Source organism: Hypomesus nipponensis, chromosome 19, assembly GCF_054491055.1.
Source record: "Hypomesus nipponensis isolate SF chromosome 19, ASM5449105v1, whole genome shotgun sequence".
Taxonomy (NCBI): domain Eukaryota; kingdom Metazoa; phylum Chordata; class Actinopteri; order Osmeriformes; family Osmeridae; genus Hypomesus; species Hypomesus nipponensis.
This window is the reverse complement of record NC_140379.1, coordinates 19,329,758-19,346,776: the sequence shown is the minus strand read 5'-3', so window position 1 is coordinate 19,346,776 and position 17,019 is coordinate 19,329,758. Positions and strand designations below refer to the sequence as shown.

Below are 17,019 nucleotides of genomic sequence, written 5' to 3'. Positions count from 1 at the left end.
CTATGGAGAGCTCAATCTCGGTGAGAGGCAGTCCTCCATTTGTGCACTTTCACGTGCACGTAGTCTCCCGGTTGATAGGGATGACATGGCTCCCCAGGCAGGGCAGCTTTTCACCTGTGAATGCACAACCCTGGCTGCTCTAGTTAGGACGTAACAAAAGTTTAACATTGTATCATCCATTTGGTGGATATCCATCTGTGTCAATGATAGTGGGAGAGACAGGCAATTTCATTGGTCTCCCTTCAACTATCTTGTGTGGGGAAAGTACATTTCTCCTCTGGGGAGTGGACCTCATGGCCATAAGAGCTAGTGGAAGTGCATCAGGCCACTTCAGGCCTGTCTCCACATATCTTGGCTAGTTTGTTTTTCAAAGTTCCATGTTGCCTCTCCACTGCCCCCGCAGACTGTGGGTGGTAGGGACAGTGGAAATGATGGTTGATCTGGAGCGCTTATCAAAGTTCCTGAACAATTTGACCTGTGAAATGTGAACCTCTATCACTGGACAGTCTTGTGAGGATCCCATATCTACAGATCACATCACAAAATCTTGGCTACCGTGGTAGCATTAACTTTCCGACATGGGTAGGCTTCTACCCATTTAGAAAACATGACAACAATTACAAGTACACACTCAAAATTACAACACTTCATCTGCATAAAATCAATTTGTAAATTAATAAAAGGACCACTTGGTGGTGGGTGGGCTGGGTCTTTTCTCTTTGGTTCCTTTCCGGGATTATGCTACTGGTAAATATGACACTGAGCACAATGTTGCTCAGCCTTTGTGGAAAAACCAGGTGCAAAACCAATCTGCATTTACTATGGAGACCATACCCCCCTTGCTCGTATGGGCACATCCGTGCGCCATGCGAGCCAACCAAGGACACAATGCACGTGGAATCTTTCACACAGCCAACAGATAACCAACCATACCTCTCAGTGTTATCAGCAGCGACTTGAAGGTCCACCACAACATGAAGAGAGGGAATGCACGTTTCTGGTTGCTGAGACACAAAAAAACCAAATACAAACCTGGGACACATCAGAGGGCCGCAGCCTTTGCTGCAACATCAGCTCTAGTATTTCCTCTTGAAACATTTTTCCTGCTATTGCACACTTAACAATAGTTGGCTTTCTCGGTAATAGTATAAAATTATCAAATCATCTTTCCATTCTTAATTGCTCCACCTGAGGAGTTAATGAAACCTCTTTCTGGCCATATGGCACCAAAATTGTGAGTAACTCCAAATCCATACCTCGAGTCAGTGTGAATATTTACGACCTTGCCTTTTGACAAACAACATGCCCTTGTCAAAACAAAACTCTTCCTGCTGTGCAGACAGTTTACCAGATTCGAATGTCTCACTGTCCGTGCAGACCACTTATCCGGAGTTTAGAGAGCCATCCCATGCTCAGGACGATGATCCCTAAGTTTGTCACAACATATCAGGTCTGGGTGTTAGCACTTTATCGACAATCATCTCACAGTCATGTGGTTCACCATCATCAGGGGTGGGCAACAATGAAACTGGTTTCAATGTGGGGCATCTATGGAATGTAATGTTACTTTGAGTCAACAATAAAAGTTAATACTTTGTAGCTCTAGTGGCTGACAGGTGTTGAGTTTTGGTGCGTAACAGAAAAACACTTACTGCATGAGGAACCATCACTGCCAAGGGCGACCCAGCACTATATCTGAAGTTGCTTCCACACATGTTGCCGCAGCACAGACGGCTCGTAAGCACGGGGGGAAACCTGCTGCCACAGTATCTAAAGAAAAACTCACATAGGCGATAGGCCTCTTAAGATTACCATGCTGCTGGGTCAGTACACCCTGGTGTATTTTGGCAGACCGAGAGCTGGCGCTTTGGCCAAGGCCTGCTTAAGAGATACAAATGATTTATCAGCTTCAGTTTTCCGCAACAAATGAGTATCAGTCTCCTTCCTTTTAATCAAGGAGAGGTCTAGCCAACACAGCATAATCAGGGATCTACTAACGACAATACCCGACTGAACCTAGAGTTGTTTTGGTGTTCTAGGCTTCGGTATCCATCGGATGGCCTCCACTCTATCAGGCATCAATAGACGCTCTGTACCTTTGAGTGTATGGCCCAGATACTTGACCTCCTAAGACCATAACTGTTTCTTACCTCCTATCTGGAGTTCAGGAAGCAATCCACATATGAACACATGACAAAGCGGCATGGGGATACAGCTGCTGTAATATCAGAAAGTTTTTTTTCAAAAAACATTCTAGTAAGTCTTTCCAGATAATCTTTAGGATCCTCATATTTTCTCTGTTTGCGATCATACACTTTGCTCCAGTCAAGCAACACTCCTCCAGTATTATTACCATTAAACACCAACAGAAATGTATGCTTTATGTTTTCTCAACATACCAGGCTTGAGTTCACCCTATAACCCTTGATTCAAATCAATAAAAGTAGGTATGTTAGCATTGATAGCTATTTGCAAATCTCTTAGAAAATGTTGCTGAGTCCTCTCATGTCAGGAAATCCCTTTCCTAGCTCCCTCAGCTCAGTCACTGACCATGGGCGATAAAGGTACAGAAGCTGTCATACATCAGGGCCTGGATATGCAACCATAGGGTTCATTGATACCTGGGGGTTCAATTGATAGTTACAGGCCTTCCTGAATAACCTCACCAATCATATTTGTTATGATATGAACCTCAACCTTCTCTTGTAAGTACTGTTCTGGCTGTACCTGACCCGCTCCTTCCCCTAATAATGCATTTTCCCTGTCTCTGGCTCTCCTCTGTATAGCCACAGCTATAGCAACAGCATCATCTTCATTGTCGGTAAATAGTCTACAAATCTTAGGCAGACTCTCTTGTTTCACTTGAGAATTAAGCTACCTTCAGCCTGTTTCACAACTACTGACTTCTCACAATTAGTTTTGGCCCTGTTCGTCTGTTCAAGCAACTTCATGCTAACATGTTCAAGCAATGTCTTGAGTTCCCTCACTCTATGACTTTGTTCAGTCTGATCACCTTTTAATAATGACTTTTCTGTTCATCTCGTCTCTGTCTGAATAGACTAGCATTCATCAGAATCAGTTTTAGCTTGATCTGACCTTACTTTTTCAAGAAAATGCCACATTGTCTCTTAGATTCAGTTAACCATATCAACATTTGCCAGCTTTAATATTGTTTACACGTCCGACTTGTTTCCTTGTCTTTCAGAATGGCCTTTTAAACTTCAATATCTTTACATCAAACGTTTCCTCCAGCGGAAAACAATGTCTCGAGTCATGATTAATCCACGCATGGAATCTCTCTATACTTGAAACTGCTTGAATTCCATGTAAATCACACATATATCGGGCTGGACTAACAACATCTCTATCGCTCCCATACTGGAAGCTAGATTACCCATACTGAATTACAATTTATCTGAATACAAAGTGTCTGTAACAAATCTCATAACTGTAGGCTATGTAACCAACTTTTATGATTTACTGCAAGAATCACACAGCACTTTAGAATATCGTCACAAAATCACATAGCAATGTAGAACAGTCGCACAATCTGGTAGCACTATAAAACGGTCACAATATTAAAGAATAAAAGAACTACAACATCATGTGGTTGTGAACTACAAATATGGCCCTTTTCAAGCCAAACTATCCTCGCCCTCCGGGCGCTCCATCATGGAACGCGCCTACAAAGACCCAACTCTTTGGGAACGCGCATACAATAATCTCCACAACTCCGTTACCTCATAAGTAACAAAAAAACACAATTAGTGCTTAAAAGACACTAGTTAATTCATAAACTGCCAGCCTGTCTTTCCCTTAGTATTTGATTGTGTCCCTCGCTGATCATTAAATGCCAAGCTTGTCAGTTAAAAGCCTAACTGTCCCTTTACATTGTCAAAGTATCCCTAACTTGTATAAAACCATTTTACCCTTAAAGTTGGTCTCTCGCATAAAGCCTTTGACCCTAATACATTATGACCACCCACCTACTGTGCTTGGTCTTAAGAATAGCCCAAAACAAAACGTAATACAGTTACAATATAAACAAAAATAAAAGTCCCAATAAGATCTCTGTTCAAAAGAGAAAAGCCCAACACAAAACGTTATACAATCCAGTTCAACTTAATACAATTCAAACAAACATAATATCTCTGTTCAACTAAAATTTTCAGCTGTAAACATGCATAAAAAAATAACACATACCTTTCCTTGTTTGGTTCACCCCTGGTCTGTATCTGTAAAACCATACTCTCTGTTAACAGATCCTTTACCTCAGATCAAGAGTATGGTCCGTATTCTCTGTTAACAGATCCTTTACCTCAGGTCAAGAATACGGTCCGTATTCTCTGTTAACAGATCCTTTACCTCAGATCAAGAATACGGTCCGAATTCTCTGTTAACAGATCCTTTACCTCAGATCAAGAATACAGATTATATTACATACTTTTTCAATACTTCACGCGACCAGGGTTCTTGTATGCTATCAGAGTTTGCCAACTCTGACCTAGACAAAGTAAAAATAGCAAGTCAATTTAATGACCCAAATTTACTAAACCAAAACTCTACCTAAACTAAACCTAATATTATCTTCCTCCTGTTGAGGCCTAGCAGACTCTGGTCTGCTAAGACCAGGCTCCCAACTGAAAGTCACAATAAAAGGTTCTTAAATTATTTACGTTACCAGCATCGCAGAAGGACAGCAGGTGCACCAAGCATAAAGCAGTCCATGAATGGGGTTTTGGAAAAGGATCCCCTTACCATTTTGTTTTGTGCACCACGGGTTCTGCTTTATACTGGTGCCGCCGTGGGTCTCTCCTGGATCTGGTTCTGCAATCCTGCTGCTTGACAACGCCAATTGATGAAGAAAGTGTTTTGTCCGTCTCTTCATAAACAGAGTGACTAAGTTCAGTTGAGTTCTGGATTTTAATAAGTATTTATCAATCTGCAGATTGGGAGAGAAAACCAGACCTCTGACAATAAATGACAACACAACACCAGGCTTAGGTCTCAATCAAGTCTCTCTCCGCTCTGAAGGACAGAGGACCATGTTTTTTATAGGGCACAAGAATGTAAACATAGATAGTGACAGTCAGGCAGTAATGACGTTACAACAGTCTCAGAGAAAGAGATTCACAGCTCCCAACACATGACCACTCAAACTACAGAGTTCATAGTTGGAGCTCTCCTTGTAGTCATGACAAGGACCATTTAGCCAGTACTTTCTCCTGATCCCAAACATCTATGAACCCTGACACATAGACACAATCTACTCTTATTAATAGCAAGCTTACATGAGAACATACTAACTAGTATCCAATGACTAGTTCTCTTGATTAGTGAATAATGTAAGCACACAGGAAATCTAAATTTCTTCCACAGTATCTAGCATCGGTAGAATGTGTGATAATTTAGTTTATTGGCTATGGGGCTTACGTTATTTCATGTTCCTGACTGTGTTTCATTCAAAAAAATAACCCATGTTGTCATGTAAATCTACAATTCAAGATGTATGTTTGTCCTGATCTATTTTTCAGCAAGATAGCTAGAGCTAACTGACTGAGTTGAATCACGATAGTTTGTTTGCTAAGCTGTAGTGCTAACGTTACCCACCAAAGTAGATCTTGTTTGCTTCAACAACAGAAGTGGAAACAACTAACGTTATCATTTGATATCTAGTCAATTTTTTGAAAACAGTGTTGTGTAGACACAATCAATGTATTTGTTTGTTTTGATTTCAAGTTTCCACCTTCAATGTTTCAGTGAGTGCCGTTGGCCGTGTTGCGTGTTTTCTCCGCAGCTTCGTTCATTGTAAACCAACCAATCAGCGTGCAGCTCATCTCATGCTCATTCATGAGCATACCATAAAAGGAGAAAACCTAGCGTTTAATTCTAGGGCTATTTCACAGGATGCATCAGGGGGCATAAAACAGCACCCGGGCCATTTTCAGCCCAACCAATGTTACTTACCCTATTCGGAGACCTCAAGGTACAATGTGAAATACCCCAAAAACCCAGTCAATGACCCTTTTTAACTCTCCAATCTGCAGATTGATACAATCAGAACTCAATTAAACGTAGTATTTCCATTAGTGAAGAGGCAGACTAAAAACACTTCAAAAATAGTAGTGGCACTAAAGTAAACATGATATTACTGACTAGTAACACACAATTTAAATGCCAAAGCCCTCTTCCCATGTATAAACCACCAAGATTAACATGATAGAATAGTCATTGTTGATGGGAAACCATCCACCCAGAAGTTTCATAGAAAACAATGCAAATGCATTGAAAACGCTATTCAGGAGTTGAAAAGCACTTTAAAGCACTAAAACGCTGCCTAGCTCTCTAGCGGGGTTAGCTGTCGTTTTGGGGGAGGGGGGCCTGGCGTTGTCTTTCATCTTATTCAAGAAAGATAGGTTAGCCTCCTTGTTCGTGCCTCTCACATGGACTTTTAGATTTGTGGGATTTTGGCCACATATTTCACCACTAAGTTCCACTGCAAGGCACTTGCTTTGTCCGACACGCAGTCATAGTCAAAATAATCCCAAATAGGATTTTGCCGTTTTCTACCAACTTTCGGTAATGCCATGATGCTAGCTTGTGTGTGCACCTTTCCCTTCTTTAATTGTAAGTTTTGCTCCTTCCCAATATCCTCACCTGTCTTTGCCCCCCCCCTCCCCCCCCCAACATACACACACGTCTCCTCAGATTCCTCTGTCATCTCTCTCTAACATTGACCTCCATAGTCTATTTGTCTACTTGTCTGCCTCTCGTCTCATTGCCTGTTGTCCATCTGTCTGTCTGTCTTCCTGTACTGTATATTTATTGTCTGTCTGCCTTGTCCTTTTGTCCTTCTCTGTGTTCGCCATTTCTGGCCCGCCCCAACGGTTCTTTTAAGAACCAAAGTTCTGCTGTCAAGTAAGTTTAACATTGAAACAATAGTAGTTACCATAATATGACCGTCCTTTATGCTACCAATATGTAATACATATACAATAGAAGTCCCCTGATATGTGTAGTGACCTACATTTTTGTAAATTATTTTTTGACACAAATATTACAACTTTTCCATAGTATGGCTTCAAAGGAAGATGCTGAGGATGCTCATCTTTGGGAGCTTCTGAAACAAGGTCAAGCTTATGCCAAGGACCTTAATCCTGAACCGGTAATAATGATGATGAAACTAAAACTGTGTGAACAGTACACTAGTACCTTAACTTGGTAATTATTCCAGTTAATTACATATATCTTTTTGTAGGCCAAGAACAAAAAAAGGACCCCAAAAAACAGGTTCAGGATTAGTTGGCGAAAGAGAGATGTGCGGGGAGTATTAGTCCCACAAACAAACAAATGTCGATCTTCAACTGGTAAGTTGAATAATTAAAGGTTCTGGAGTAATGCAGCATTATAGGATGCATTTCTTCTGAATAATTGTTCTCTCAGCACCCAGGGCTGGAACAAAGAAAAGCAAGGACACTGTCAGTGACACACAGGACCTTGTTGAGTACAGGGATCATCAAGAATCAGTTCTTTGTGAGTAATGCCAAACTAAAAAAATACCTCTCGAGTTAATGTTCTGTACTACCAATTTCTTTCATCTACAGATTCCCTTCTTCAAGCGGTCAAAGAAATGTTACTTGATGGTCAGCCAGCAGCCCCTGAGTGTGAGAAACACACAGAGGCACAAGATTGGGGAATTCGAAATAACTGTTCTGCAGAGAGGTGGAAAGTGTCCCGCCCGCATCTCATCAACAGCATGCTGTCAGATGAGGCAGTGTTGCCCACCACCTGCCAGTGGTGTATGCAAGGAGTGGCTGTGATGAGGTGTAGTGTGTGCTTACCTCACCAGTATCTGTGCATGGCCTGTGACAAAGAGCAACACACCAGACATGTTCTGCTACCTCCACCTTGTGCCTCCCACCTCATTTTTCAGCCAGGATGCTGACGGGCAATATTCCCTAACCCACCAAGGTAAGGTGTTTACATTTTTAGCAGACGCTCTTATCCAGAGCAACTTACAGTAAGTACAGGGACATTCCCCCCCCCCTGAGGCAAGTAGGGTGAAGTGCCTTGCCCAAGGACACAACGTCATTTGGCACGGCGGGGAATAAATCCAGCAACCTTCTGATTACTAGCCCGACTCCCTCACCGCTCAGCCATCTGACTCCGCCTGTTTGGTCATGAAACCTCCTCTAAATGTCTATAAATGTAATCTAACGTCAATACTGTCAAATGTTGGATATGGCTTGAGGCACTTATGCAATGACTATTAGGACATTAGACGCAAGATTACTAATACACAATCCCCATGCTGTGTCTTTTAAACATCTTTGTAGCTCAACTTCTACCTTTAGAGGTATCAGCTTGCCAAACCTGCCAGCTACCCATGACTGTTAGTGTGGGGAGGTCCATTGTTTTAGTGACCATGAATGGTGAGTTTTACACATTTTCATTTAAGGATAACAATCATTTTATTAATATCACATGTGAACACGCCTAATCTTGCAGGTAGCAGTGAATATCAACAAACACATATATTGCCATTAAGGGAATCAGGTGGCTGAACGGTGAGAGAATGAGGCTGGTAATCTGAAGGTCGCCAGTTTGATTCTCGGCCAAGTCAAATGACGTTGTGTCCTTGGGCAAGGCACTTCGCCCTACTTGCCTCGGGGGGAATGTCCCTGTACTTACTGTAAGTCGCTCTGGATAAGAGCGTCTGCTAAATGACAAAAAAAAAAAAATGTCCTGTGACATTATTATCACTTTAGGTCGCTATGATCTTGTCCTCCCTGAGGCACATTGTCAATGTCGTGCCTCTTACTGGACACCTGTGCTGGAAGACGTTGTGCAAAGTGGGTACTGGCCAGGGACGGCCAACTTCAATAGCCTGTTTCATGTTGACGTTTTTCAGTAATACCTGGAGTTAATCTACGTTCCTACCCTCACCTATGGTCACGAACTATGGGTAGTGACCGAAAGAACGAGATCGCGAATACAAGCGGCCGAAATGAGCTTTCTCCGCAGGGTGTCCGGGCTCTCCCTTAGAGATAGGGTGAGAAGCTTGGTCATCCGGGAGGGGCTCAGAGTAGAACCGCTGCTCCTCCGCGTCGAGAGGAGCCAGCTGAGGTGGCTCGGGCATCTGATTAGGATGCCTCCTGGACGCCTCCCTGGTGAGGTGTTCCGGGCACGTCCCACTGGGAAGAGGCCCCGGGGCAGACCCAGGACACTCGGCTGGCCTGGGAACGCCTCGGGGTCCCCCAGGAAGAGGTGGTGGAAGTGGCCGGGGAGAGGGAAGCCTGGGCCTCCCTGCTTAGGTCGTTGCCCCCGCGACCCGATCCCCGGACAAGCGGCAGATGACGACGACGACGACCTGGAGTTAAAAATGTCAGCACCTGGGGTCGCATTTATAAAACTGTGCGTAGGATTCTTACTAAAAGTGTACGTACGCCCAAAAGCCTAAAATGGCGTACGCACACAAAAATTCAGATTTATAAAACCGTGCGTACGCACACCTGTACGCAATGTTCCCTTTATAAATCACAGATTACTCACAAGTGTGCGTACGTGAATCAGCATTGTACCCCGCCCTGAACACGCCTTTTTAACAATAAATAGTCAATGCAAAGCACCTCATGAATGCTAGTCTAGTATCTCATCATGACCCTGGCATAGGATTGTTATTTACGATGAATCATAGCGCATGACAACTTCTCAGACACTGTTGGCCTTTTGGTGGAGCCCGAAAATTCCGAAAATGTGGTGGCCGGTAGATCACCAATTTAAAAAAGACTGTGCGAGTGGCGTCAACTGTGGCAGTGATACTGCGAGTCGAGATACAATTTGAAAACAAAAGCGTTTTGTTATGAACAGTAATCTATTAAAGTCTGGACTGATAACGAGGACGTAGAGTGTAGCGATTGCACGGGAGCTTGACGACTGTATTTCCAGTTTTTGACATATGAGGATATTTGCACAGTATTAAATAAATATATTTAGTACACTGTGTTCTGCAGTTGTCTAAAGGTAGGATATGTGATGTTATCCTGTATTCCATGCAGTCGGGGAATCTCCCCCTCCTGAACTCCCGTAGTGGACAATCTGATGGAGGAAGCGCTGAATTTTTATTTTAAATTTGAGTTGGATTGTACAAGGTGTTAATGGAACAAGAATCACTCAGTACAAGCGCAAATAACACTGCTGGATGTAATCTTCATGATAATCATGAAATTGAATGAAAAAAACGTGTGTGAGGAAAACAAAATATATAAATATTACGAGTAGGCCTAATGTTCTTCCCACATTCAATTTCTGCAGTCTGACTACAGTACGGTCATCTGCCAATTCCAACTGTTTTCAAAATGTGCGTAGGCCTACAGGAGGGTCAGAGTTTGCGTGGAGGACCGCACATTCTCCCGTCAAGTTAGTTTTTTATAAATCACAACCTTTGCGTGGAAAGTGGCGTACGCACATTTTCAGCCCCGTTTTGTGCGTACGCAAGCTTTATAAATGAGACCCCTGGACTGTCCCGTCTGGCATTTACCACAATGCTAGACAAAAAAAACAGGCGCTTTGGATGAGTGAGTACCGTGTGTGGCACTAATAGTAGATATATTCATCACTGTCTGGTAAACTATACACATTGTATATGTTTGGACAAATAAGATAGGAAATAACCTACATAGTATCAGACTATTCACTGATATATATTTTGTCTTGAAACAGAGTGGTAAAATGTCTGGAGACACTTTCCACCAACGTTTCATGGAATGGGTCATCTGCAGATATGAGGTTGACAGGATGTGCCAGGAGCAGCCGTTTGTCTGCCCTCTATGCACTCCCGAAATGCTTGCGGTTAACAGTGGATGGCAATCGCAAGCATTATTGTTTCAAGAAGGCAGGGAGGTATGTAATGCAAACTATTTACTGATAACTCCTAAGGTATCTGGACAGTAATCTTACACTTCGACATTAATAGAAATAATACAATGTAATAAACATTGTGTAGCAGAGTACCATGTGTTAACAGATTTAACTCCTTTGTGTAGTCAGGACAGTCATGGCCACTTGGAAGGTGTTTTCCTTTGCGAGAACAGCAAGGTGTCAGAGTTTGTAGACCATGTCCACAAGGCCACCAAGCATGTAAGTAATTTCTGTTTGTGACATAGTTATTATTTGATTACAAGTTAGAATTTTAAATATTGTGTAGACCTTCATTGAACATTTTAAGGGATTTTGTGTGTGTTTATCTGAAGGTTCCCGGAAAGGGTGTCTGTGGTGGTGCTGAATTTGCTGCTGCTAAGGAGATCTCCAGAAAATCTAGCAGCAAGCTTGATGAAGAGGGCATTGAGCTGGCTGTCTGCAGGCATGGCACAATCCTTAGAGACCTTAATATGTTTAGGGGGGAAATATATGCATATGCCCTCTACTTGCAGAAGGAATTGGGCAACACTGCAACTTTTTTCTGCACTGATCTTATGTGCAAGTACTGGCCCTACTTGCAGAAGGTCTGCAGAGTATGCCCGAACTACAACATCTTCTAGGCATGAAGCCCTTTCTTTCCGTCCTCCATGCAAAGGCCCATGGAATGAAGTGTGAGGTACTGAACCAAACTTTTACTTCCATATGTCAAAAGCTGGTAAGCATATTGACTTATTTCACATCAACATGCATTCTAGAGCATGCCCTTGCACTGACCAATGTTCCTTTGCAGCTCGCACTGACATGATCACACTATTGTGCATGGGATGGAACCAAGCCAAGGTCCAGAACATGAGCTTCTACCTCAGCAGACGATTCCTGAAGGTACCTTGGAATGTTCTCAATGCAATAAAGCATATATATATATATATATATCCTGTTGATCAACCATCTCATTCAGTCTTTGTTTTAGTTGTATGTCGTAAAGTGCATAAGCATTTGGGTTTTTTGGAGTTTTTTGGAGTCTGGAACAACTAAAAAACAGCCTGGAGGCCTTAACGACAGGGCTGTCAGTTGACAACTCCACAATACTGCAATGGGTGACCGATGTTCAGGAGTGGGCTGAGAGTGGTATGTCCATTCACAAAATGAACATTATATAATTTTACTACTCCTGATAGACTACAAATGTCATATGAATGACTGTCGATCTGGGTTTAGCAAGAAAGTGCATAAAAGTATTTTCTGTCCTCAACTCATGTTTGTACTTGGGTGGTGCACCTGTGGAGTTGCAGAAGAAGATGGAGGAAATGTCTGCCAGCATCAGGCGGAGGACTCACCGGCTGTACAGGCAGAATGGTTTGTTAGAGAAAAAGATTGGTTCAAGAAACCAGCATAATGTCAATCTAGGACACATGTCTATGTTAATGTTTTTCAGACACAAACAAGGATGAGAGCCAAAATAAGAGAGGAGAAAGGGAAGCTGGCTGCTCTGGTCCTGGAACATAACCATTTGTCCAGCCATCCGAAAGAGTGAAGGCAGTGGAGTTAATCTTTCAGCCGGAATACATATTCCCCTGGCACATTCCAACATCTGGTATGTAGCCTATAATTGTCAAAAAGTGAGCAAATCAAAGTAGTGCTTTTTATGTTGTCCAGCACTTTTCGCTCATGCTTCTTATGGTTACTTGAATTAAAGTTTCCTTCGAATTGTAATATATTTCATGATGTTTTTGCGATGAACTGGGCTGACCGTTAAACACAGGAAAACAGGATTTTTTTTTTACAGAGTGCATTTATATAATATTTAGTCATTTAGCAGACGTTCTTCTCCAGAGCGACTTACAGTAAGTACAGGGACATTCCCCCGAGGCAAGTAGGGTGAAGTGCCTTGCCCAAGGACACAACGTCCTTGGGCACGGCAGGAAATCAAACTGGCAACCTTCCGATTACTAGCCGATTCCCTAACCGCTCAGTCACCTGACTCCACCTGAGCAGTAAGTTATTTCCTAACTGCTTTTAGATTGCTTTTTAACCTGCGAAAAAGGTTTGTGGGTAGTAATAGCCACTTTCGATACTTTAGAGGCAAAGGCAATTAGGAAATAACACTTAATACTTATGAGATAAAATAGTTTTACAAAATGTTATCATTGTATTAATGTATTCCTATTATTTTGTGTTCTTAACCACAGAACCACAGAAGTCTTTTGTACTTATTTTTGTTAACAACTTTTTGCTTCAGATACTGACATTCTCACAAAAAAGGTCTTTGAGAAAGTCATGGGTATCCGGAGGCTGGAGGAGGAAGAAGTGGTCCTCGTCAAAGAGATGAAGCAGCACTGGGAATACCTGAAGAGATGTCTCGAGGTCTTGGAGCAGTCAATCTCTGGTAACAAAAAAGTGTGCATGTACACATTAACTAATTTTACATTGTTGCAATTTAGTAGCAGTTTTAATTAGGTTACTCTGGTGTTTTCCATTGAGGGCGCAAATGTTTAAATAAGCTTATTTATTTATTTAGGTGACTGTTGGAACCTGTCACCAAAAGGAAGGAATGGACTCCAAAGTTTGCGCCAGAGGAAACTTACAGAGATGAAGTCTCACCAGGCTGTAGTGAGACAGACATATCTCCAACACCTTCACCTGGATCTTACAGAACCTGACCTGGACTTGGAAAAAACTCCTGGAAGAGGGCCAGGAATGTTTAAGCTCTGACACCAGCTCAGATGATGACGACGATGTCAACACCTAGGCATCAACCGAATATCTGTAATGCATTTGAATTTGGGTATTGTGAGACAAATAAATGCTTTTCTAGAACAATTTCTTGACTGGAAATCAATACATTTTACTTTTCTTGCTTCAGGTCTATGTACTTGTTTTATCAACACCATGCTCTACATCAGATCATGTAGCCTACCACTGATATCCCATAACATCTGCTACCAAAATAAGGCATTACAATATATTTCCATGTTTCTATTCCCCTTATTTCAGGCAGTAAGACTCAGTAGTAGTTAATGAACACTTTGTACAATACATATTTTGGCTCATATTATATTTACATACTAACCCTTCTTTCTTTCTGTACCTGTACCTGCTGGGCGTAAGCCCTCCACAGGCTCTGCTTGTCTTTCTGTTTCTGTCTTTATGTTTGTCTGTGTTTGTGTGCATCTCCAGGCTCCAGTGATCCAGTCCATCCTACCTGCGCAAGATCCACACCTGCGGTCCAGTTTCCCAATAACTTGCGGTGACATACCCTGGTTTGCCCTCCACTCACCGCCAGATTGTTGTATTTACAACCTGGTAGCTACGTTCCCGGCCTCCTTGTACTTCCGAGTCTATGATCTACTATTTGTATTCAAAGTGTTCTAATATTGCACTTTCTTGTGTCCCATGGGTTTTGTGTTATATTGTCCAATAAACTTTGGTATTATTTTTATAAACATTGACTTGGCCTGGCTTATGTAAGCCTACAAGCAACCGTCTGATCCTTTGCTTGGTGGAGGTAAGAGTAGACTACCTATGAAGAGAAGACTTAGATTAAAAGTTAGCGTCACGTCATGCTGGGTTGTCTGGTAGAAAAACAAAAATACAATTTTAACATTATAACATTTCCGACTGGGAACGCAGAAATTACGACATTCCATGTAAAATTGAACTCAGCACAGTCCATGGACCTGCAACAAAAGGATATTGAAAAAGGACCACGGTCGTAAATGGTGTGTTCCAGGGTGTACAGGGAAGGCTAACACTCACAGTCTACCCAAGGAGCCAAACATTCGCCAGGCATGGCTGCTGTTTATGAGAAGATCCCGGCGAAGTTCGACACTCAATCATTCATTTGCTCTGAACATTTCACCCAAGACAGTTTTGACAACCTTGGACAATTTCAAGCAGGATTTGCCAGGAAGCTGAACCTGGAAAGAGGTGCTGTTCCGACTCTATGCTCATTGCAACCGCAAGCTGTAAGGACAGTACGATGTTGTGCTAACAGTTATTAACAATGCTAACGTGTCCTGTATATAGCATAGGTAGAATGCTAAATACGTTTCTACACACATCAAATGACTTGAGCTAGACTAGCTGTAGTCGGCATTAGAAGGGAAGCTTCCGAAAAAATAGCCAGAAAACGGACAGCAGTCTGGCTCATTGCTAACGCCTGTCTAGATAATCTATTTGAAAGAAATGGAGAAAGGCAGGTGCTAGCTACAGGATACGTTAGCATTGCTAGTAACTGTTACTAGTAACACCAGACTGTAGTAGGCATGTAAACTAATTTAGCTTGCTAACGCAAGGAGCATAGGTAGAATGTGTGATAATTTTGCCTAGTTTATTGGCAATGGGGCTAACGTTGTTTCATGTTCCTGACCGTGTTTCATTAAAATAAATAACCTGTGTCATGTAAATCTACAATTAACGATGCATGTTTGCCCAGATCTTTGTCAGGTAATTTTTCAGCAAGATATCTAGAGCTAGCTAACTGAAGCCGAGTTGAATCACAATATGGTTTGGTTGCTAAGCCTAAAGTTCTACCCACCCAAGTCAATCCAGTTTGCTTCAACAACAGAAGTGGAAACAGGTAATGTTATCATTTCAAATGATATGTAGTCAATCTGTTGAAAACAGTGTTGTGTAAACATAATTTATTTGCACGTTTTTATTTCAAGTCTCCACCTTCGGTGTTTCAGTGAATGCTCCTGTTGGCCGTGTTGCGTTTTTGCTCCCCAGCTTCACTTGTTGAAAACCAACCAATCAGCGCGCAGCTTATCTAAATATTAATGAGCATACCATAAAAGGAGAAAAGCTAATGTTTTTTCCCGGGAACATTTCAGAGGATCTATCAGGGTGCACCCGGGCCATTTTCAACCCAACCAATGTTACATACCCTATTCGGAGACCTTAAGGAACAGTGTGAAATACCCATAAACCCAGTCAATTGCACCTTTAAAGAGTTAGCACTACAAGTGTGTTGAAGACAAGTCAGGAGCCCAAGAGGACAGGACTAACCAAACAGCTATATAAAACAAGTAACTTGACTTAACGTTGCTATTTGAGAGCTTACCTGGTTAGAACAGTCTGTATGGAATCCTGGTCATCTAAAGATAAAAGTAGAGTACATTCTGAAAAAGTCTGAGCACAATTGTTGAGAAAGTTTGTGGTTGTCATTTTCTGAGATTTGCCTCCACCAGAATTCGAAATCACACACAAAGTGTTCGTGTTCTTCGTTGGTTCTTTGAATGGCGGTTAGCAAACAATGTAAATGTGCCTCATCGCCACCTACTGGACTGGAGTATGACACCGGATAAACCGCAAAAGTGGCTCTCCCCCACACAAATGTACTGTCCCAAATACTAAATGATAGCTACGTAAGAGCCCACATGGTCACAGTAGGACTACGTACAGCCTCACGCAGACACTACATAAAACGGGGGGTGGCTATGTTGAAGCCAACCAATACCATGGAAGCATAGATGGTCCAAACGTGTACAGACGTCAAAAACGGACGTGTACAGACGTCAAAACGTGTACAGACGTCAAAAACGGACATGTGTACACAAACGTGATTTCACACGTTTTGGTATCGACAGATTAGCAGAGACTGAGGAATATAGTAAAACGTTTTTTACACATGTCAACGTGTATGTCTATTAAACTGTTTTGTATTTTGTATACAAGTTGTATTTTGATCGATGTTGCGAGTACGTAAACCCAAGTCTGCACACTTGGCCATTACAACTACAACAGTGACTTTAGAGAACTACATTCTACATGAATCTGTTTGAAACGCCCCCGAGCGTGGTGAACTGTGGGAAGGCGAGCGATGGCAAGCGATTCGCGTCGCTGCAGTGTGAACGCACCGTTAGCGTAATTAGCCTCTGTTGAACGACATATACGATAGCAGTCTGTGATACATCCGTTTTCAATCGTTAAAATAATAAACATGCCTCACATATCGATGAACCGTTTATGATTTATTATGACATTATATTACTAGTAAACAATTCATGGGTATAATTGTCCTTATATACCTGTAGTTTTAAACCAGTGTAGCTCACTGTAATGCTGTACGCGACGCGGTTTAGAAAAACTTGGAATTCT

At 42.1% G+C, this 17,019-nt stretch overlaps 2 long non-coding RNA genes across 3 annotated transcripts; both read left to right on the top strand.

Moving 5' to 3' along the window:
• The first annotated feature begins 7,074 nt into the window (after positions 1–7,074).
• On the top strand, positions 7,075–7,664 carry LOC146247359 (uncharacterized). Its single transcript, XR_014732221.1, has 3 exons — positions 7,075–7,165; positions 7,259–7,367; positions 7,444–7,664. It is a non-coding gene; the product is annotated as an uncharacterized LOC146247359 (long non-coding RNA).
• A 1,449-nt stretch (positions 7,665–9,113) lies between these two features.
• Positions 9,114–14,188, top strand: LOC146247358 (uncharacterized). 2 transcript variants are annotated; one of them, XR_014732325.1, is made up of 10 exons: positions 9,117–10,902; positions 11,046–11,139; positions 11,253–11,596; positions 11,711–11,802; positions 11,891–12,048; positions 12,213–12,276; positions 12,356–12,514; positions 13,160–13,306; positions 13,439–13,686; positions 14,098–14,188. It is a non-coding gene; the product is annotated as an uncharacterized LOC146247358 (long non-coding RNA). The 2 variants fall into 2 exon arrangements; XR_014732324.1 differs by lacking the exon at positions 14,098–14,188 and having other exon boundaries at positions 9,114–10,902; positions 13,439–13,740.
• Positions 14,189–17,019: the final 2,831 nt, after the last annotated feature.